This window comes from Paramisgurnus dabryanus, chromosome 1 (genome assembly GCF_030506205.2).
Source record: "Paramisgurnus dabryanus chromosome 1, PD_genome_1.1, whole genome shotgun sequence".
In the NCBI taxonomy this organism is placed as follows: Eukaryota; Metazoa; Chordata; class Actinopteri; order Cypriniformes; family Cobitidae; genus Paramisgurnus; species Paramisgurnus dabryanus.
In genome coordinates this window covers 36,517,383-36,523,274 of record NC_133337.1, presented here as the reverse complement: position 1 = coordinate 36,523,274, position 5,892 = coordinate 36,517,383, and the positions used below count along the sequence as shown (strand labels likewise).

The 5,892-nt window shown below is 35.4% G+C and overlaps 1 long non-coding RNA gene across 1 annotated transcript; it reads right to left on the bottom strand.

Annotated features, from left to right (window-relative positions):
- Positions 1-3,908: 3,908 nt before the first annotated feature.
- Positions 3,909-5,600, bottom strand: LOC135749949 (uncharacterized). Its single transcript, XR_010532533.2, has 2 exons — positions 5,356-5,600; positions 3,909-4,899 (listed from the first exon to the last, which is right to left on the bottom strand). It is a non-coding gene; the product is annotated as an uncharacterized lncRNA (long non-coding RNA).
- Positions 5,601-5,892: the final 292 nt, after the last annotated feature.

The window sequence follows — 5,892 nt, the reverse complement described above, 5'->3', positions numbered from 1 at the left end:
TTTCGAAGCATTTCCTACGTTAATAAAAAAATGAGTGAAGTGAGCTTTCATTTTATTGTATTATAATTGTATTTTTTGAACACTTTAAATGAAAAATTTAAAGGACACCTATTATGTAAAATCCACTTTTACAAGTTTTTTGGACATAATGTGTGTTGGCAGTGTGTGAACACAACCACCCTACGATAAAAAAATCCACCCTCTCCTTGTTTTTTAATCCCCATTAAACCAAAGCAGTCTCATCGATTATCCTATCAATGTGAGGTCACATTGATGAAGCCCCGCCCACTTACAGTCCAGAATTACCAAAGTTGTTCTCTGTCCAGTAGATACTCTTGTCTCAAACTGTATTAATCTTTAATCAAAAAACGCTCACTGTCTGTTTGTGAGGAAGTTTTCGTTTAAAGGTACAGAAGTTTTCATTTTAAGGTACAGACATTAAAGCGCACGTTTTTGCTCAAATCCAAATAGGGGCATTTTGGACATGCTATAATAAAAGATCTGTGGGTTATTTTGATCTAAAACTTCACACATTCTGGGAACAGCTGAGACTTTATTTCATCTTGTAAAAAGGCCATAAAAGGTGCCCTTTAAGTTGAAAATGTTTAAATATCTAAGTATTTTTTAGGTGTTATTGAACTACAGTAAGTTCACTTTTTACAGTTTATATAAGTGATTTTATTATTTATTTAGCAGGGAAATAATTTCATTTGGTTTCATCATTTAAAAACACATTGGTTACTCGTAATGTTGGTAACACTTTACAATAAGGTTGTATTTGTTAACATTATTTAATGCATTAGGTAACATGAGATAACAATGAACAATATTACAGCATTTATTATTCTTAATTCATGTTAATTTCAAAAGTTGAAACTCAAAACACATCAGGTAAATACATTAAACTCATGCAAAATGAATGAACATAAACAATTGTATTGGTATTAACTAACATACAAATAATAATAAATGCTGATAAACTGTACTGGTCATTGCTAGTTCATGCTCATACCTTATGCACTCATGTTCTCAAATAGAAACACAGAAAAGCACAAGCGATCACAGGCATCTTGAGGTTTTACATTTAGCTAAATAACAATCATGCTAAATCTCAATTTTATAAGGTCCACAAAGTAATGGAGTCAAGTGTGGAAGTACCTAATTGACACTCAAATAGCCCAGACTGAACCCTGCTGAGGGTTTGAAATAGTGACTGTAATCTCCATCACTCATATTCCAACTCCAGCATCTAGTAATAAACCCACACAGAGGAGTGAAACAGAGCAAAGGTAGGACAAACTTCATTTTAAAGGGACTGTAAGTAGGATTTTAAGTGTTTTATTAATCAAAAAACAATGTCTTTATTCAAAAATATGTCCTCATTGGTGTCAAATGACCTCTGGCAATGATCTGAATTTTCTTTGTAAGCTTAGAATTTCTTCTCTTTACTTACATTCCATGTCTTTCGGCCGTATTGATAAACTATTATAGCAGAGAGGGACAAAAAGCACTAGCCTACCAATGCGTTTCCACAACGTGTTTTCATTCAGAAAACGTGAACCAGCTAAAACGGACAAGGAGATCAGTGAGTACATAATGGTTACCGTAGTTGCAACACGCATTTGGAAAAGCGAGGCGCTAGAGAGCACTATTCGTTTGAATGCAAAACACAATTTTACCACTAGATGGGGGTAAATCCTACTTACTGTCCCTTTTGGCCATATAGTTAAATATTATTATTATTTTTTGGCCTTTATTTAACAGTGAGTGAGGAGAGGACAGGAAAGAACAGGGAGGAGAGAGGGGTATGGGATTGGCAAAGGACCACAAACCGGGAATCAAACTCGGGTTACCGAAAGTGTAAAAGCACTACATATCGGAGCGCTGCCCACTACAAAATCGGCTTCGATATATAGTAAATTATTTTATAGTTTACCTTTAAATGAGACGTTGATAGATTATTGATCATGTGTGAACATAATAACAAAATCAATCAGATAATGCCGTTTAGGCTTTTTATTGGTAATACTCATGTTAAGTAATACTTTATGAATTATCAATCTTTAAAACGTGTGGGTTTTGCTACCATCTGGTACTGGTCCCTTTGTTTTCATTTCAATACGTATATAACAGAGACGGATTCTGGTAGCCACATTTTAAGCCTTTCTAATCTTTTTATTCAAAGCCAAGCAAGTTGCTATTTTGAAACGTGTTTTGTGAGCATCTGTGACTCTTACTCGGCATCCTTAGATGTTTGACTTTCACTGATCTCTGGCAGAACACAGCAGGTTTGTTTTGCATCTTTATTCATGCCATAAGGCAACACTGAATAGTTCGGGAATGAGAACGTTCAGCTGTGAATTTATCAAATTTCTGAATACAAAAAAAAACTCTTAAGCTTTCATACAAAACTTGGCTGCACTGCTGCTGTTAAACCACACAGATGGGAAGTTGTAAAATGCGCTCGTTTGATTCTTTAACAAGTCAAGGGCTGCGTTAGTGAAATAATTAGGAGGCTTTGGAGCGCAGCACGTGAGATGTGAGAGGAACGAGAAATGCCATCATCCAAAATTGTGACATTAAAAACGTCTCTGGTGGAGGTGAAAAGGAGCAAGAGGCAGGTTAATGAAGAAATGTCATAACCTCTTTATGGATCAGAAATTACTTCACAAACTTACCATCTTTGAACTTTGGTAGCCAAGGTATTTAAAGACTTTGTGTTTTTCCTCCATGGATTTACTGTTCACACTGTGAAAATCTCTGATTTCACTGTTCAGAGAACCTGCTTGTATCTTATATACTCTATGAAACATTTGAAACCGTGGTAACTTTGAGATGAGGGCATTTGGATTGGACTGGTGACGCTGGAGACATCGCTTTTCTTTCCTAATTTCCTTTTGGGAAATGCTACAATTATTCTTTGTTATGTTTGCATAGTTTTATTCAAAACAGGTAAACATTTCATTGTATGTGTGTTTTTAAACCAACTGAACACAATTTAATTTACTTGATACTGTACATAAAATACCAAGAATCAAATCAAGAGAGAGTTCATTTGAAAATGTAGTCATTATTTACCAAATCTAAATCACAAGAAATCACAAGTAAATCACAAGTTTGTTGCAAAATAATGTGCAAAGTGGTACCCCATTAGCTCCAATCACAATAGAGATTCATTTAGGAAATATGTTTGTATTATTAGCTCGTAACAGTAAATACACCAACAAAATGATAGTAGTGCTATTGCAATTTAGTTATAATAATTATTTTGAAATGTAAACTTTAAATGCTATTCACCTTATTCCGCCACGCCCCTTTTCAATTCTTCGCTCTTCCGCATTTTGTCAACCGACTTCCGCTGCTAATATGGCACAGTGCATTCGGGAGCTAGTTTGGTGGTTAAAAGATTGTTCGTAGTTCACTATAACTTTAGCTAAATGACAAATATCGCAACTGCTGTAAATGTTTTGAATTAGGAGCACGGAGAAAACTTGATACGACGCTCGGATAGTCTTATAATGTCCCATCAATCGTCTCGTGGTTAGAAGATATGAAGCAGCCGCGGCAAGTAACCTATGGGACATATTTTATTACCTCGTCGTGTCAGAAGGAGTTGATGGAGCAGCATTATTAAAGTAATTATGCTTACCAATATTTACACAGTGATTTCGTCTTTTTTTAAGCAAATGTGCAACTTAGCCAGTCCAATATCTATTTCGTTTTTATGTGGTAATGTACCATGATAGAATTCATTTGCAAACTTGCCAAAACTTATTCCTTCAAATCAGGAGACTTAAATCCTTTTAAGTGGAATCTACAAAGCTCACATATGGTTTAAGAAATTCCTTACAGATAATATCTGATCACACTGTAAAGGTTTATATAACTGCATGACAGGTAACATCTGATCACATTGTAAAGATTTAATATAACTGCACAACATCTGATCACATTGTAAAGGTTTTATATAAATGCATGACTGGTAACATCTGATCACATTGTAAATGTTTAATATAACTGCACAACATCTGATCACATTGTAAAGGTTTAATATAAATGCACAACATCTGATCACATTGTAAAGGTTTAATATAACTGCATGGTAGGTAATATCTGATCACATTATAAAGGTTTAATATAAATGCACAACAGATCACATTGTAAATGTTTGATATCACTGCATGACATCTGATCACAAACTGTATGAAGGTTTAATGTAACTTTACAACAGGTAAAATCAGGTCAAATTGTAAAGGTTTATAAAAATAACTATGGACTAAGAAACAACTAACTTTTCAGCAAGACCACCCTGCAATGAATTAAGACACAGCTTTATCAGAGTCATCAGGAGCTGATCCCAAGTGTTTATCTGGAAGCTGTATGTGTATGTACTGGTGATGTGCTTAGCGACTGAATGTAATGCATGCAATATCAACCCTGTGTAAAGCTGACAAAGATGGTTGTTTCTCAGCAGAGATATGTACTCTTGTGACAGCTCAACACATGAAGCAGAAGCATTGAAGCAGTTTCTCAGACAGGGTTTACAGGACTAGGCCTTAATTATATTAGGACATTTTAGTTTTTACAAACAAACCACATCTTGTGACAAAACAATGGCACTCATATATGTTGAGGTATGTCAGTACAAGGTGTTTTTAAATTATTGTAGCTCAAATAAGCATTTTAGCCTGGGACCAGCATAAGCCCTGTCCGGGAAACTGCAAGGTTGTTTTCCCATATCAGATGTAGGTTGCTTCAACGTTGAGTTGTGATTTTAAAGTGTAGTTGTGTTCAGAGACGGATTGATCCTCCCATTGTGTTTCTGCATCACAGTTTAGGAACACGTTGATTGTATATCATCCTCACAGTTGTCCATTGCATCACTAAACATCAATGCATCTGTGAAAATAATATAACCATAAACATTTTTATGTTAGTATTTAAAAGAAACTTGCATCATGAGAATTAATTTATAAATGACATCCATACTTAAACAGAACAGTGTGTGAGAGAGAGATGCATTAAAAAGAGACAGTAACATTATACACACAACCTCTAACTTCAATGTTAAATAATATGTCGTTTAATATCATCAATATCTGAATGAGAAATTAACTGACCTCCTAGCATCTGAAATCTCTGTAACTTGTATGAATCACGTGAGCTACTGTAAGAATGTAATGTACTATAATATATTGCTGTCTTATCTTAAATATAAAAATACAGGTGGGCAATGAAAATCATTCAAAATAATTGCATTTTATAAACTAACGTTACTGATCTTAAGTTTATTCGTAGAACGGACATCACAAATCTAACGTTAGGCGAAGAGCACATTAAGCTAAGATAGCTTACCTGAAACTGACCACCTTTTCAACACCCGGCGTGGTTTAAAGTTACCGGAACATCGTAGTCGAACCATTACTTGGGATTAGGGTGTTCTTCAGTCGGCTCCCCGTCCATTAAAATTGGTAAGAAACAAACATAAAGGCGCTTGAGTGAGCTTTTTAAGTTTAACGCGTCGCCTTCAGCCACTGCCTCAGCTGCTCATCATATGCAGCCGGAAGTACGTTGACAAAATGAGCGCAATGGCGCCGCCCTTGTTGTCGTGGAAAATAAGGTGAATATTAATACCCTGCTATATCAAAAGTATTTACAGTACAAATATATTATACTTTAAGACCATTTACTACATTTGTTGTCAGGAAAACGGACTCAGAGTCAAGTGCAAGTTAAATAGTTTATTTAGAAAAAGATAGATAACTGGAGAGCAAAGTCACTGGTAGATCCACACACGGCGTACACCCGTTGACTCACTCTGGTGGAAACACTACTGTGGGAATGAAGCACTCCCACAGTAGGAGAGAGTGAGTCGGTGTTACACAATAATCC